We start from the raw sequence: 18,616 nt of genomic DNA, 5'->3' as shown, positions 1-18,616 counted from the left end.
GGATTGAGAACAAGATACCGGTTCTATCCTCTTCCTTTCTCATCCTTACTTGATGTTCTTTCATGTCTTTATGCCTCCCTTGATGTTTTCTTGCATTTAGAGTGGTCTTTGAGGCAAAATAGGAGCTAATTTGATAAAAAAAATGATTTTGACAGTTACTGTCCACGCGGTGAGGAGATCATTTTTTGGCCAAATTCCAACGTTTAGACCACTTTTTGGTCCATTTTGTGTTTCTCAGTGGCTAATTCTGTGTGGTTTCTAGTGTTTTTAGGTCCCTCAGTGTTTTAGTGTTGAAATTTTGTGAAAAATTGCATAAAAAAATCATCTAAGGGCTTCTTGTTTGACCTGTTTTTGTGTTTGTGTGTTTTTTGTGTTTGTGTGTTTTTTTGTGTTTTTGAGTTTTTGGTGTGCATAGGCCAGTGTGTGTGTTGTTTTTTGTGAGTCATTTTGAGTGTGTTTTTGTGCTGATCTTTAGTGCATGACCAGGTCCTCTAAGGACATACCAATTGACCTAGACCTTGAAATAGAAAGGACCCTTAGGAAGCAAAGGAAGGCTAGAGAGTTAGAGCTTCGGATAGCTGATAATCCTCCTGCCACTTCTGCCACTGCATCTGATATTCCTTCTGTTTCTATACCTACCCCTGACTTAAACACAATGGCGGGTAATGGGAATGAACACAATCGGAATGGAAATAATGGAAATAATGCAAATCATGGTCATTTGGATGGTAGAACCATTAGAGAATTGGCTGCCCCTGATGTGCACTACCAGTCTTTATGCATTCAATATCCCCAATTGGATGCAACCTTTGAATTGAAATCTGGGCTAATCCATTTGCTTCCCAAGTTTCATGGCCTTGCAGGTGAAGATCCGCACAAGCACCTTAAAGAATTCCATGTTGTCTGCTCCACAATGAGGCCACAAGGAGTTGATGAGGAGCAGATAAAACTCAGGGCCTTCCCATTTTCATTGGATGGAGCTGCAAAGGATTGGTTATACTACCTACCACCTGCTGCCATCACAAGTTGGGATGGGCTAAAAAGAATCTTTTTGGAGAAGTTCTTTCCAGCATCCCGAACAGCCGCCATTCGGAAAGAAATTTGTGGCATAAGGCAGAATCATGGGGAGACATTACATGAGTATTGGGAGCGATTCAAGAAACTCTGTTCTAGTTGTCCACACCATCAAATCAGTGACCAGCTGCTAGTCCAATACTTCTATGAAGGTCTTATTCCAATGGATAGGTATTTGGTGGATGCAGCTAGTGGAGGAGCCCTCTCTGAAAAGACACCAGCAGCTACTCAAGAGCTAATCTCCAAGATGGCACAGAATGCCCAACAGTTTGGTACCAGGTCAGCCACTCCCATGAGACAGGCCAATGAGATTGGTGTTGCTGCCATCAATGACCAACAGAGGATAGAGAACAAACTGGAGGAATTAGCCTCCATGGTCAGACAGCTAGCCCTTGATAACAAATCTCAGCAGGTATGTGGTATTTGTTCATTATCCTCCCATGGTACTGACCAATGTCCTCAACTGCAAGAGAATACAGAAGCCTGTGCTGGCATTTTTCCAGGAAGACCCTTCCAGCCACAGCATCAGCAGCCACAGCAACACAGATATGATCCATATGCTGCCACCTATAATCCAGGGTGGAGAGATCATTCGAACTTGAGGTATGGAGGTCCTTCCAACCAGCCATTCCAGCCACAGCAGCAGCAACCTCAGCAGCACAGATTCAATGCACAAAGACCAAGTCAATCAATGCAGCAACCGCAACCAGTACCTAAATCCGAATCAAGCTTAGAAGATATCATGAAGCAGCTCGTTGCCAACAATCTCCAGTTTCAGCAAAGGACCGACACTGCCATACAAAATTTGGAGACACAGATTGGACAACTGGCAACCAACATCAGTGAGCTACGGAGTCAAGGTTCGGGTCAGTTGCCTTCACAGCTAGTTTCAAATCCAAGGGGCAATGTAAGTATTATCGTTCTCCGCAGTGGCAAGGAGTTAAGCAGCCCACCCTCTCCACAACCAGAATTTGGGCAGCAACAGGAAAGCAAAAAGGAAGATCAGCCTCCTCCCATTCAAAAGGACAAGCAGCCCACCACCATTGATCAAGATAGAGGAGAGACTTCTTACAACCATCCACTGCCATTTCCTCACCGAGCCACTCAAAATAAAAAGAGGGCAGAAGCTGAGTTGGACAAGGAGATCATGGAAACCTTCAAAAAAGTTGAGGTGAACATACCACTCTTGGAGGCCATCAGACAGATTCCCAAGTATGCCAAGTTTCTCAAAGACTTGTGCACCCACAAAAGGAAACTGAAAGGAAATGAAAAAATCAACTTGGGGAGAAATGTGTCAGCATTGATTCAACCTGCCATGCCTCAGAAATGCAAAGATCCAGGCAGGTGCAGGCACATTGACATCTACAGGAGTGGTCGTCCAGTTGGAAAATAGGAGCACAGCATACCCTGAGGGAGTATTAGAGGATGTATTAGTAAAGGTAAAGGATTTCATATTCCCTGCTGACTTCTATGTTTTGAATATGGAGGATGATCACACACCCGGACACGCACCACTTATTCTAGGTAGACCCTTCTTGAAAACTGCAAGGACAATAATTAATGTGCATGAGGGTACTTTATCTATGGAGTTCGCTGGTAACACCATTCAATTCAATATCATTGATGCCATGAAGTATCCCTTAGAAGATCATTCTGCCTTGCATGTTAACTTTATTGACTTAATGGTGGAGAAAGTATGTGCTGAGTTGTATAATCTTGAGTCTGAATTCCCCACCATCCATAATTTTCCTGATGATATGCATTGCCCTCAGTGTCATGACGGACTCAGTAAGTGTAGTGTTTGTTCTGAAATAGATGAGTTTTTGACTATTGTTGATAGTGCGCCTTCTCATACTATATCCGATTCTCATGTGCCTCCCATAGAGGAAGTTTCTGTTGTTGAGAATGTAGTGCAGGTAGGTGGCAACATAAACAGACTGGTGCCTTCAATTCAACAGCCACCCACCTTGGAGTGTAAGCCCCTGCCCGAGAATCTAAAGTACGCCTACTTGGCGGATGGAGACAAGCTACCCGTGATCGTCGCCGACAACCTTCAGCCTGACCAAGAGGAGAAGTTGCTGAATCTGTTGAAGCAACATAAGAGAGCCATAAGTTGGTCACTTGCAGACATTCCCAGTATATCCCCTTCTTTATGCATGCACATGATTCATTTAGAGGAAGGAGCTCGACCAGTGAGACAGCCCCAGAGGAGACTCAATCCCACCATTCTAGATGTGGTTAAGAAAGAGGTAAGTAAACTACTTTCGGCTGGCATTATTTATCCTATCTCTGACAGCAAGTGGGTGAGTCCAGTGCAGGTAGTTCCGAAGAAGACAGGATTCACAGTGGTAGCCAATGAGAGGAATGAGCTAGTGCCCATGCGAGTGCAGAACAGCTGGAGAGTCTGCATTGACTATAGGAGGCTCAACCAAGCTACCAGGAAGGATCATTTCCCACTCCCATTCATTGATCAGATGCTAGAGAGGTTAGCTGGAAAGTTCCATTACTGCTTCCTTGATGGTTTTTCTGGTTATTTTCAGATTTGCATAGCACCGGAGGATCAGGAGAAGACCACCTTCACCTGCCCCTTTGGCACTTTTGCATACCGGAGGATGCCATTTGGTCTATGTAATGCCCCAGGTACGTTCCAGCGATGCATGGTGAGTATATTTTCAGATTTACTTGAGCATTGCATGGAAGTTTTCATGGATGATTTTTCTGTTTATGGGACCTCCTTTGATGAGTGTTTAATCAGTTTGGGTAGAGTCCTAGAGAGATGTGTTGAGAAGAATCTTGTCCTAAATTTTGAAAAATGTCATTTCATGGTTGAGCAGGGGATTGTTTTGGGTCATGTTGTGTCCAAGAGGGGTATAGAGGTTGATAAGTCCAAGGTCGATATCATTTCTTTTTTCCCTTACCCCGCGTCTGTGCGGGAGGTACGTTCTTTCCTTGGACATGCAGGATTCTACAGGAGATTCATCCAAGACTTCAGCAAGATTGCCCTTCCAATGTCCAACCTGCTTCAGAAGGATGTGGAATTCAAATTTGATGAGCCCTGCAAGATGGCCTTTGAGGAGCTCAAGAGGCGCTTGACTTCTCCACCCATCATCCAGCCACCCAACTGGGACTTGCCATTCGAGCTCATGTGTGATGCTTCCAATTATGCAGTTGGTGCCGTCCTTTCACAACGAGTGGAGAAGAAGTCACACGTCATTGCTTATGCCTCGCGCACTCTGGACAACGCCCAAGCAAACTACACCACTACTGAAAAGGAGCTTCTTGCCATTGTGTTTGCTTTAGATAAATTTCGCTCTTATCTCTTGGGTTCTAATGTTGTCGTGTTTTCTGATCATGCAGCTTTGAAATATCTCTTGAAGAAGCACGATGCCAAACCCAGGTTGATACGGTGGATGCTCCTGCTTCAAGAGTTCAATGTTGACATCAAAGATAAGAGTAGAGCTGAGAATCTTGTGGCTGATCATTTGAGCAGGCTTCCTTCCTCTTCAGATGCCACTACCATGGACTGTCAGCCTATCAAAGATGACTTTCCAGATGAGTTACTCTATCACTTGCATGGTACTGAGCCCTGGTATGCTGACATTGTTAATTTTCTAGCTGCATCTGATATCCCTGCCCATCTTAAGAGAGATCAGCTAAGTAAATTTAAAAGTCAGGCCAAGTACTATGTATGGGATGATCCATATCTATGGCACATGTGTAGTGACCAAGTCCTTAGGAGATGTGTGCCCGATATTGAGTTTGCTTCAGTCTTGCATTTCTGTCATTCACTTGCATGTGGTGGTCACTTTGGTCCTCAACGCACAGCTAGAAAGGTCCTAGACTCAGGTTTATATTGGCCATCCCTTTTTCGAGATGCTCATACATTTTGTAAGAATTGCACACGTTGCCAGCACACAGGATCAATATCACGTAGGAATGAAATGCCTCAGCAACCCTTACTATTCTGTGAGATCTTTGATGTTTGGGGCATTGATTTCATGGGTCCTTTTCCTGTCTCCTTTGGTTTTGTGTACATTCTTTTGGCTGTGGATTATGTTTCGAAATGGGTGGAAGCTAGAGCCACCAGGACTGATGATTCTTCTGTGGTTACAGATTTTGTTAGATCTCATATTTTCTGCAGGTTTGGCATTCCCAAGGCCATCATCAGTGATCAAGGATCCCACTTTTGTAACAGAACGATGCAATCCATGCTCCGAAAGTATGGAGTTTTACATAAAGTGGCGACGCCCTACCATCCACAGACCAATGGACAGGCTGAGGTTTCAAACAGAGAGATCAAGCATATTCTAGAGAAGACAGTCCAGCCCAACAGGAAAGACAGGAGAAAAAGGTTGGAAGATGCACTTTGGGCCTACCGCACGGCCTACAAGACTCCTATTGGCATGTCCCCATATCGACTGGTCTTTGGAAAAGCATGTCACCTGCCAGTAGAGATCGAGCATAAGGCCTATTGGGCAGTAAAGCAATGCAACATGGATATGACAGAGGCTGGTTCCCAACGAAAGCTTCAATTGCAAGAGCTTGAGGAATTGAGATTGGAAGCATACGAGAACTCCATAATTTACAAGGAAAAAACTAAGGCTGCTCATGACAAATTCATCAACAAGAAAGAGTTCGAAGTTGGCCAGAAAGTCCTCCTATACAACTCCCGTCTAAAACTAATGCCAGGTAAGTTGCGTTCTCGTTGGATTGGTCCTTTTGTGGTTACTCATGTTTTTCCTTATGGTGCAGTTGAGCTTATGGATGAGTCAACCGCAAGGCAATTCACAGTCAACGGGCAGCGGCTTAAGCCATTCTACGAGAGCTTTCAGGAGCATACTATGGAGGAGCTGCATCTCCTCAACGCCACCTACAATTGACAAAATCAAGCTGTTCCTCTCTCCTTATATTTTTTTTTATTATTATTTACTTGTCCTATACCTGATTCTTGCTGCATGCTTACATTGAGGACAATGTAATGTTTAAGTGTGGGGGGAGGAGTTTTAGAAAATTGAATTTACAAAAGTTTTAGAAAATTGAATTTACAAAAAAAAAAAAAAAATTGCAAAATGAGGCAAATTGAGTTTGAAAGAATTTAGCATGATTAGAAAGTTGATCTTATCTTTTTGGGCTTTCAAGTAAATTGGAAATGAGTTTGGCTTGGTGAGTTGATTGAGGTAGCCTTTGTGGGGATATTTGTGCATGTTCTTGTCCTTTCTTATGCTATGCCTACATCCACTAATTATGGGTATCACTCCAGAGCTTGTTTTGAATCTTTATTGAAGCTATCAATGCTCATGCATGTGAAAAGATGATTAAGGCATTCTTTCATTTTACTTGTCATTCTAAACAAAAAAAAAACAAAAAAGAAGAAGAAAAAAAAAAAAAAAAAGTGATCTTTTCCCTTCTTTAGGTTGAAGAACATTCATTGCATCCCTTGATTATGGCAACATATTAAGCAAGTCCTTTGGAATCAAAAAGAAAAATAGATAGAAAGGCCAAAGGCCAAGGTGAGATGGAGCGTAAAACGCACTCGCCAAGGTGAGATGGAGCGTAAAACGCACTCACAAAGGTTGGGATGGAGCGTAAAACGCACCCACTGTAACGCCCCGCTCCCACTTACGGGTGTTACTCGTGAACAATCACCCGAATTGTCCACTTGCCCGGCCTTAGCGAAGGGTGGATCGTGTTTCAAGACGAAACGCCCTAGGTGGGAACTAGGCTCGTCCTTCCCTTTGCTGAATCCCAGGATTCACTAGCAAAATTGGGCTTTAGCCACACCGCATTGGCTATAAAGAAAATCTCCTTCAGGCGTCCAATCGCCATTTTCTCATTTTATTTAATTCTTTTTCATTGAAGAATTTTACCGGGCTCCAAAAATCACCATTTAAACCAATCCATTGATGGATCACCAATTTTGGAGGATAAACTCATCATTTTCAATTTTTTAAATTTTCGGCATTTTCTCCAAAATGCTCGAAAATCCATTTATTTTGAAAATTCCTCCGGGGCCCAAAATCGATTTAGAAATGCCCAAATTTCTCCCAAAAATTCCAATTTTTTAAAAAAATTGGCCGGCGGGGCCCGCTGGCTCGCCCGGGGCCCGCGCGGGGCCCCGCTAGGCGCTGGCCACGCCTGCCCGCGCGCTGGCACGGCTGCCCGCGCGCTGGCACGGCCGCCCGCGCGCGGCTGGGCGCCTGCCTGCGCGCGGGCTGCAGGCTGCTGCTTCCAGCAGCCTGCAGCTGCCCCCTTTCACTCCTTTACTCCTTTTTTTTTTTTTCCTTGGGCTATAAAACCCCAAATTTTCCAAAATTTAACTTAAACAAATAAACTTCACATTTATCTTGGTTTGCCTCTAATTCTCCATAATTAAGGCTTAATCCACCTCTTGATGAATACACAACATATCATACCAAAGTGAAGTTTTTGCCTAGGCTTCAACATGCCATAAGCCTCAATCTCATTCACTAAAAAAAAATCAACCCTTCAAGGAATATACACTCCAAATATACACTTTGGGCTTGAGAAACCCTTACTTAAAGCATATACAATTTAAGCATAAATTACACCATTTGAGAAAAATATTCAATGTCTTCATGCTCAAGCTTCTTTCTCTTGCCAAACCCTTCCATAACATGCTTCAATACCTACAAGAGGTCAAATAAACCTCATGAGCTCCAAGAGCTCAATAAGGGTGCAATGACATAAAGTATGGAAATTAACAACATAGATGCTAATGCCATATGCAAGTGCCTAGGGTTCCAATACCTCAACCCTCAAGGTTAAAGGCTTCAACATACCCACCCAACACACAAATTCATGGCCATGAGTCTCATGCACACAAGCATATGCAAAGCAAGCACAAAAATGTTAAAATGCATACAAGAGTCATGCTAGCCTCCATCCACTTGGGGCTTTCCCCTTACCTCATACTCCATGGCTCTTCAAGTTTCCAATAACTTCAAGCCTCCAAGATCACTTCCTTTCATTTCCTCAAACTCCTTACATGAAAAACAAGTCTAGGATTATAAAGAAATCCTTTAAAAATGAGAAATACAAGAAAATTATGAAACCTTTACCTCTAGGCTTCTTGGATTTCTTCTTCTCCTTTTTCTTCTTCTTTCTCTCTTCTTCATTTCTTTCTCCAAATGGCGAAAGGAAACCAAGACTTCCCTTTTTGCCATTTTATACTAGTTCCCTCATATTTCAAGAATGCATCCTAGCCATTAGATTTATTTGGTGAGAATAAATCCTCACCATCCAAACTAACACAATCCATGGCATTAAGTCTTGTTTAAGATCCACCATTGGATCTTTTCTCACTTTACAAGACAACATCTTAGCCATCCAAAGGAAGCACAATCCATGTGCTTTGCTAGGTTTTAATCCTAGCCTTTGATTTAATTTGGAGATTAAATCTCCACCTTCCAATCATTTCTCTTTAAAATCTCTCCACCATTTGGCAATCCATGCCAACTTCCAAGATTTAATGGCAACCCTTGGATCACTTTCCCATTTCAAGAATTAATCTCATCCCTTGAAATATCCTTTCTTTCCCATTTAAATTAATGGGACTATTTTCATAACCATCACACTTGAATGACATAAATAAATTTCTTTCCCATTTAATTTAATGGGACAATTTTCCACCATCACATGAGAGACCACTTGAAAGACATAATACTTTCTTTCTCATTTAAATAAATCCCACAATTTTCCAAGGCATTAATGGTGACCATTTACCATTTTCTTTTGGATTTACTTTAATCCATATAATTATGCCTCTCATTAAATGCTTACAAGACCAATTATCATATCTTTTGCATTTAATTAAATCATTCCTCAACTCATAATTCCACATATATATATACATGCTCCCACATTTCTTATATATATTAATTTCTCTCAAATTCCAAGATTATGCTAAGTGTCACTCCAAGACACAACTTGGCTTTCAATTCTTGTTCTTGGTCATCCATGTGGCAATACCACATTTATTTACCAATTTAGGGAAAAATAATTATTCTCCTCAAATAATTTAATATCCACCATTTTCCCTATTTTCCATAATTAATTTCCTTTATGGAATCACTCTAAATCACCAAAATTCTCATTTCATGAATTTTTAATCCCATATCTCCACATAAACACAAATTTGGGATTTATTTCACTTACTCATCTAATTCCACATAGGAATTATTTCCAATTTGCCAAAATACCCTTTTTATTGGATTTTCCTATCCAAATTATCAAAATACCCTTCTCATGGGCATTCTCAATCTCAAGGATCATCACTTCCTCAAGGGCATTTTTGGAAGTATATTTACTTCCTTTCCTATTTTCTTAACACCGGTTACACCGGGTGTTACACCCACCTTTCAAAAAAAAAAAAAATTGTGTCTATTTTCTGCTTGCTTAATAGTTCTTCATTGATCTTGGGTTGTCTTGAATGTTTTCTTCCTAAGGTTTACTTTACTTGTCATTGTTATCTTCCTATCCCTTTCACCTTACCATGTTTGAGCCTTGAATAAAAGTCCTTTTGATTTGCATGCATAAAGCACTGAGAGTGGAGATTTAGAAGATGAGCATATATGGTAGTGGAATTATGATTGAGTGGAGTTGGGCATAGCATTTGAGGAACTTGAAAGGATGTTCTTATTCTATGAGGGTCTGCTTATTTTGACACACCTTGCCAAGTAAAATTGCCATGCTACTTGTTTGTTTGGGAAGTGTAAGAAAGATGATCTTTGAAGTGTTGAATTCCTATAAAACTTGCCATGCCTCTCATTTTGCATTCTTTGCATCCTTTTTGTTCGAAAGAGTGAATGTTAGTGTTTAGTGTTTTGCCCAGGAGTGCAAAAGTCCAAGTGTGGGGGAATTGATAGAGCACATATTCTCATATTATTTAGCCCTCAAATTTAGTCTTTTTGCACATTAGTTGTGTCCTTTTTATTCATCTTGGTTTTATTTTATAGGAATTGGGCTTCACACTATTTTACTTTATTTTTCCAGGTTTAGGGCTATGGGAGCATGAGATGGGGCATGAAACGTCTTGATGGCAATGTGATATCTTGGAAATTGGAGATAGAGAAGTAAGGGCAATTTTAGCAGATTTAACCTCCTGCACTTCCTTCAGTATTTTGGCCAAGATAAAGTTCCAGAATGAAGATGATGTCTTCAGAGATATTGTAGAGTACTTCTAGGGATTTCTGGAATGGTATGGTTTGTCCAAATCCGAGTTCGTTTGGGCCTTCAAACAGCACTTCAAATTCGGGGCTAGGAAGTTGGGTCAAATTAGGAAAGCTGCACAGATGCTGATTCCTTAAAAGGGCCATATCTTGGGCGTCCGATATCCAAATCAAGTGATTCAAAATCCCAAATTCATCTAATCTTCCTGATCTACAATTATTATGAAGAGGCCGAAGCCCATAACGCACGCTAACCTATCCGAAATCGGCTGTGAAGTGGCAGTAACCTACGGTTTCCTTCTTAAGCTCTACTTAAGCACCTTAAGTGGCCGATTTGGAGATGATATTTTGGAAGGACGTGAACAGTAGCCAACTTTCCGGCTCTCCACTTTTCTTGTCAAGATGGAAGGCTAAGGTTCTGTAATCAGTTGCAATACCATCCTTGTTCCCGGTTTGAGTCTTTGGTTTTAATGGAAATCTATTTTTTAGTTTTAACTTTGTTGTTCTCTTGTTTCTGTTCTCTCTTAAATCTGTGTATGTGTTGATACCGGTTGGATGAATGCATGCATTGTCTTTGTTTGAGAATCCAAGGTTTTTGTGCTCGGTTGAGGCTTTAACTGGAAGCAAGAACAACCTGTTTGGATGGTATTTCAATCAGTCTCGAATCTGTGCAATAAGGGGAATCAAAACTGATAAATCGAACTAAGAGGTTTCTGAAATCTGTTTATTGGTTTTCTTTTCAATCTTTGGCAATTGTTAAAGAATTTTTCTGATTTTCGATTTGAGGATTAAAACTAAACAAATTGTTTATTGAGAAGGCGATGAAAACTGGGATAGAAGGTTGGTTTGCAATTGATTGCATCTTGATTTCTTGTGTTCTTGCTTATTTAGTTTTCTGTTTTTCATCAAAAACTCCCCCCCCCCGTTTAGCCTTGTTTTGACAGATCCGCTTGAGGTTCGTTGGGAGACGACTTTGGGGTTGCACCCTTGCTGCAAATCAAAATTCTTATTCATCTAATCTATTGGTGTTCGACAGCCCCGATCAGAGATCAAGCGCATTTTAGAAAAAACTGTCAATTCCGATCGAAAGGATTGGTCTTTGAGGTTAATTGATGCTCTTTGGGCCTATAGGACTGCACATAAAACCATATTAAGCATGTCTCCCTATCGACTGGTTTATGGAAAACCATGTCATCTACCAGTAGAGGTTGAGCACAAAGCTTACTGGGCCATTAGGAAGATGAATGAAAGTTTAGAAGATGTGGGACTTAACAGAAAGTTGAAACTGAATGAGCTTGAGGAACTTAGAAACGAGGCATTTGAGAATGCCAAGTTCTCCAAGATGCACATGAAGAAATTGCATGACCAGCACATTAACAGGAAGAATTTTTATATAGGTCAACATGTGCTTCTTTACGATTCAAGGCTCCAACTGTTTCCTGGAAAACTCAAGTCAAGGTGGATTGGACCCTACAAAATTCGTTCCATCTTAGCTCATGGCGTATTTGATATTGAAAATCTTCAATCTGGTCAGGTTCTCAAAGTGAATGGCAACGTCTACAACCCTACTATGAATCTTTGAATGGACAGGAAGAGAACATGGATCTTACAGATCCACCCATTGGGTAGTGGTTAGTCAAAAATATATATATATATATAAATATATATATAAAAAAAAGAGGGGATTTAGTATTTTGATTTCATGAATTATTTTCACTTTTCATTTTGATTTAAGTATTGAAGCAAGCTCACGGAATCCACACATGCAATGAAGACTAGCAGTAATATCTGAGTAAGCAACTGGATCCGTGTGTTTGGAATTTTTTTGAAGACATCCAGGTATCCCTTACACCCTTTTTCTTTAGAATTATGCAAAACAAGTTGGGGGGTAAAGGTATGCCTGAACTGTTGTGACGATTTCTGCCTATTTGTATATATATATATATCTTGATAATCTGCTGTGAGAATTTAAACTTCCTAATAGGTATTTGGGTCTTTGGAAATGTGTGTGCATAAAAAAGAGATGATATATATATATTTTCTTTCGCTGTTATTTGAATACCCTATTCGAATGAGCTTAGTCATTCGAATGACCTGTGATCTGTTAAAGAATAAATCGAGAAAGCATTCGAATAGTCTCTGTTGTATTCGAATGTGTCCAAAATTCATTCGAATGAAAGTACTGTTGCATTCGAATAGCTGGCCAAATTCCTTCACAAATGAAATTACTGTTTAAAATTCATTCGAATGAATTTCTCCATACTCAATTTCATTCGAATGAATCTGCTATTTCTTTAAAAATTGAAGCCAGCATTCGAATACTCTCAAGTTCATTCGAATAACCTATCCTTCATCCGAATCCATTTCTAACATCTGAATATGGCTTCAATTAGTTAATTTACTTTGTAAAAAAAAAAGAAAAAAAATTAATAATATAAATTTTTCTTGTTATCTCATAAGTTATTCGAATAAAGATTTTTGCATTCGAATGATCGTTCTATTCAATACCCCTTTGTGAGCGTACTGCCAGATTCATTCGAATGACCCTCATAGTCATTCGAATGACCGAGAAATCCATTCGAATGAAAGTACTGTTGCATTCGAATGAGTAGCTCAAATCCTTCGATAAGTCAAGTTACTGTTTAAAATTCATTCGAATGAATTTTTCCACATTCGAATGAGGTGCCTGGTCCTTTAAAAGCATTCAGTGAACATTCGTATTCTCTCTCTCTCATTAGAATCCCCTATTACCCATTGTTCTAAGACCCGAGCTATCATTCGAATCGCCTAGTGTCCATTTGAATCTGCCTTGTTCATTCGTATAACCCCAAAATCATTCGAATGATGCTCCTGTTAATCTCATAACCGTTTCGAAAATTCGAATCGACGCCCCCCCTTTAAAGATCGAAACCCCTCCTCAATCGGTGCGATCATTCATTCATCCACCCGAACTCTCCCTATATATCTTGTTGCCCATTTCTAATCACCCTCATTCATCATCCATTTCATCCATCCGAAGATCAAGCCGGTTACGCACAAGGAAGAACAGTCCGCTAGTATTCGAATATGGGGTTGCTGCATTCGAATATTCTAAGAAGAGAACAACCGAGAGGTAAGGGTTGTTCCCATTGATTAAATTTGAATTCTATTGATTGGATAAAGGAGTTATTGTGAGGAGGGAGTGAAGGAGATCAGTGTGAGAAAAGGAAGATTGGTTGGGCAATTGAAAGAAGAAGAAAAGAGAGAAACCACATTGTGCCTACCAACTGTTTGACAAAATCCCCAAGCCAACTCCCTAGACCAAACAACCCTCAATTTGACATGTCTCCAAAGCAAAAATGCCCCAAGGTTGTAGGAGAAAGCTCTAGGGCCTCAAAGAGGCAGAAAGGAAAAGAACCCGCTGCCACCCCAACCGTTGATTTAAACCCTCCATATTCCAATATCAAGTTCATTAGCCCCGCGACTGAAAAAAATTATAGTGAGGGATGTGCTAAGAGGCCAGTGCTTTGTGAGAGAGGAATCGTGTTGGAACGTTTTAAAGAACCCCCGTGTGATTTATTGTCATTGATTACTGCCTAAGGATGGCAGTCTTGGGTTAAGTTTCAACACAAGGCCATAGTTCCCTTAGTCAAAGAGTTTTACTCAAATGTAACCAGTCACAGAGATGACTCGGGAAATAGGTGCTTAGTTACTGAAGTAACAAAGGTGAAATAGAGTTGAAGCCCTCTGATATTGCTGAAACCTTCCAAATCCCAAGAGAGGCATCACCAAGGGACCTTGAGGAGGCAAGTGTGGACTTGGGAAAAGAAAACTTGGCTAGGATGTTGACAGAGACAGATGATGCTGTTTGGTTAAGTCCTACCCTCCCAAAGAAGAATTTGTCCCCTAAATGCATCATCTTGCATAGACTTCTTTGCTCTCACTTCATGCCCTACGCATTCACTGGCAGTGTTTCGATTAAGCAAGCCATGTTCATGGGAAAGATGATCCTGGGAGTACACATAGACTTGGCCAAGCACATTTTTGATACCATAGACCTAGTGGCCAAGCATGCAAATGGGGGTGGAGGACTGATTACCTACTTTGTATTGAGAAACGGAGTAAAAGAGAAGGCAACTTTTGAAGTCATCAAGCTAATGGATAGGATCAGCCCAGCATCTACACGAAGAAGCAGTGGGCAGTTGAAGAGGCTTGAAGCAACAACACCCGAGAAAGGAGAGGCATTAGGTAAGCAGGTTGAAGTACAAGAAGGACCATCTCAGGAACCGCGACTGCATGAGGACCAGGCAGAGAGACAAGAGGAAGATCATACACTTAGAGGCTTGTGCGAGTTAGTCAAGAAGATGCAAGAAAGGCAAGTGAGACATGAAGCCTTAGTGGAGCAATCATTGAAGAAGATCCAAGAGAGACAGGAGGCCATTTATGAGGATCTACAATGGAGGCAGAGAGTCATCTATTCAAGAGTGATGACCATGAATGACCGTTACACTACAATGGAAAAGAGGGTAGGTCAACTTCTGAGCACATCTATAGAGGAGCTTCCATAGAAATCTTTAAAGGCCAAGTTGGCCGATGCTGAGACTTGTATACAGAGGACCATTGACATGTGGCGAGATGAAGAGGGTGCACCTTCTGCATCAGGGGCACATCCGCAGCCTGAGCATGCAGCACCTTCTCACCCTACCATTCCATCTTCTTCCTCTGTTCCTCCTATTGATCCCTTATCAAATACTCCTTCTAGAGACTCCACTGAGGAGAACTCCACTTCTGATGATGCCACTAATGGCACTGAGTAGTCATAGGATTAGATTCTCCGTGTTTAACTTTTGTACCTATGAACTACAAAGATTAATCACGTCTTCATTTTTCAATAAAAATGACTTTGCTTACTCTATGCTTCAGATTATTATGCTTGATGCTTTAGATTCACAACTGGTTATTTGCATGGTAATCTTTTGTTTGAAAATAGAACTATATGAGATTTAGAACCAGGACCAGGGCTACTTAGGCTGCTTTATTTTTGTTCATTTGTTTGGATGGCATACAAAACATGGTGAAATGATCAGCAAATTGCCCAAATTCTCAAATTAAGTGGAGATTTGTTACCCAAGTGAGTGTTGGAGCTTCATAACAGTTTATTCTGAGTGAAATAACACCTATTCATGCAATAAAATACTTTGTTGATTCTCTCATCTTTCAATAGCTTCAAAACAACATTTTGCTTTGAGTGTCTTTAATGATCGCGGCTAATTTTGACTGACTCTAAGCTTGGAACCAGTTGAATGAATAGCGTTATTTTATGGAATATCATAGAGGGATCATTTTCCTATCACTTGAGCCAATCAACCTATTGCTTTTTTACCAATTTCCATTTATAGCCCATTGAAGCTCTTCATGACCAGTTGCATCATTCCCTCCATCCAAACCATAGCCATGAGATTTTTCTTATCCATTGATTAGGTCCCAGAAATTATTCTGTAGGCTTAGTAAAAAAAAAATAGTCTGGAAATCTGACATTAAAAGACCACTTTTCCATTTAAGATAAATGGTTGTCTCTAGGTTTGGGATAGTAAAAACACCCCCGTAGCCATTGAGGGTGAAGCAATGGAAGCTTGGTCATTATCAGTTGGAATAGCAGTTAGATTTAGGTTCGGATATGACCAACTAAATTTAGATGTCTTGATATGATTTTAGCTATTGATGCCTGAATGCATCGCAGGTACATATTTATTTCCAGTGTCTAAAAAAAAAAAATGTCAAAGTTATTTATCCGTTCTTAGCCACAGTGGAAAATTCCCGAGACCTAAAAACTCTTTTGATTTCCATTATCCCCTTTGGCCCCATTACTTCCCAGAAAGACCCCTCTTGGTTCTATCAATCATGCAATTTCAGGATATAATTTCAAGCGTAAGGAGATTTGGTTAATTTTAGATGTTATTCATTGAGATGCTATTCTAATCATGAAGCTATGTTAGGTCCTTTCCTTCCTTAATTGCATTCTTGATGATTGATGATACCTTTTTTAACTTGAATTACATATACTCCAAACTGAGGTACATCCTCGGAGAGCAACTTTGAGTGATCATTTTATTAAAGAGAAACATATCTAGTGAGGTTTGCAATCAAAGCTTCAAGAATTGAATGAAATATGCTGATTGATTTAACTTAATATGCCCTGAACAAAAGTTCAAATAATAAACATTCCTTTGATTGTCCGAAGTCCCTATGCTACTGACCATACACTTTTGCTTCACATACGAGATTTAATCTATCGACGAGTTTGTGAATGATGAAGTATTCGTGCATTTAATTTGATTGCTAAGGGACTAGCAATGTTTAAGTTGGGGGGTGTGATTGATGCTCAAAAATGCTAAAATTTGTTATATTTTTATTACCTCCTAATCCATTTGATCTGCTTAAAATCTTAAAATTTGCTTGTTGCAGCCCAAAAGAAGGAAAAGAGATGAAGGGAATGATTTAACTCTCCAAAGGCATGATTAAAAGAGGAAGAAAAAGGCAAGAAATGAAGGTGTTCTGATAAGAGTCAAAACCATTCGAATGAAGGCTGAGTAATTCGAATGAGTCTTCAGAAGATATTCAAACATGGAGCAATTTAGATGGAAGCTAGTCAATCATTCGAATGAATCATTCAAACATTCGAATATGAAAACTATCGGGAATGTATTCGAATGAAGGCCAAGTCATTCGAATAAGCTGAGAATCAGAAGATATTCGGATGAACATATCGTATGAAAGCAATGAAGATATATCCGAATGAAGCCCAAGTCATTCGAATGTAATTGAAGAAGAAAGAAAAACTATTCGAATGAAGGCTGAGTAATTCGAATAAGAAACAACACAAAGAACTCAAGATTCGAATACTCCCCAAGTCATTCAAATGTTATGAAGAAGTCAAGAGAAAAATTAGAAATTCATTTGAAATGAAAGTACTGTTGCATTTGAATGACAGAAAAAATCGCCGTGTAAGGAACAGTAAAGTGTGAAATTCATTCGAATAGGATTAAGACTCATTCGAATGACCCGAGTGACCAAGGGAAGGTGAGCATGCATTCGAATCTCCCTGCTAGCACATTCGAATGAGGATCCGAAAAAACTCTGACATGCGCAAATAAACACAGTGGCTCTAAGGTAAATTCAACCAACTTTTGAACAACTTTTCATCAAGTGGCCCCCACTTCCATGTGCGTTAAGCTTAAAAAGGAACCAACATTCTTTGGAATTAGAGGGTGGTGAGAGCAGAAGATACTCACAAAAAAACACAACAAGACGAAGATCATTGGAAAGTTGGAAGCCTTTTTTTTCATTCTGTCTGTTTCTTTTATTTTAGTTTTTGTCTGTATTTTTAAACGAATAGCACTTCAGTCATATTTCTTGTTCTTTTTGCTAGTTCTAAGCTTTTGCTCGAGATATATATTAAGTCCATTTACTTTTTCTCCAAGACGTAAGTTTGCTTTAAGTAATCAATACAACAGCAGTTATCTAGTTCTCATTGTTTGTTCTAGTTATTTTCTTCAAAAATCTCGTATTCATCCATTGAGAATAGCTTTAGTCGTGCACTTCCCATGAAGATGTGTGGCTAATTCAATTCTTGGGCTAAGGCAAAGATGGTGCCCAAAGCCACTGATGAATCAATATAGCAGAACCCCAGATGTTAAAGTAACCAAAGCAAAAGTAGTTTGGGAAATGTTATTAACGAAAACCCCAAGCTTGGATTGGTTCGTACACCTAACTTAGAGTTTCCATACCGCGTATGGGAATTGCTTGACCTGGAAATGTTCTCATACCCAGGCCCCGAGCAATTATTTTGTCAAAACGTTATTTATACACTGATTTATGATAGTTGCTTAACATAGAGTCTCCATGCCACGTATGGAGGTTGCTTGAACAAAGAGTTATCATCATCTTAGTAGTATATTTAATGGTTAAAAATCCAAGCTATTTGAGCTACTAGTTACATCACAGAAAGCTATATGGTAAATCAGTTGGGTTTAGCACCAGATCTGTCTTGATCCAAGACGTCTCCATATCTAGATTACAGTCATATTACATTTACTTTGTTCTCATCTTATTATTTCATTAATCAAAAGAACCGGTGTGGTTATCTCCTTCCATGAGTAATCTCCCTGTGAGTCGACCCGGTCTTGCCCAGAAAAATTACATATAAATTTTCTGCTACAATCACACTCGTGCACTAGCGAGTCTAAACGCCTCATCCTTTCTGTGAACATAAATAGCTACTAAATCGGCTGAGTTAGTAAAAGAAAAATACAAAAAGTGATAAATGCAGGGTGAGCGATGCAGCAGTCACGCACCTATCACACATTCAAATTTTT

This window comes from Diospyros lotus, chromosome 6 (assembly GCF_014633365.1).
Source record: "Diospyros lotus cultivar Yz01 chromosome 6, ASM1463336v1, whole genome shotgun sequence".
NCBI lineage: Eukaryota > Viridiplantae > Streptophyta > Magnoliopsida > Ericales > Ebenaceae > Diospyros > Diospyros lotus.
The sequence above is the reverse complement of the archived record's forward strand: the minus strand, read 5'-3'. Positions refer to the sequence as shown.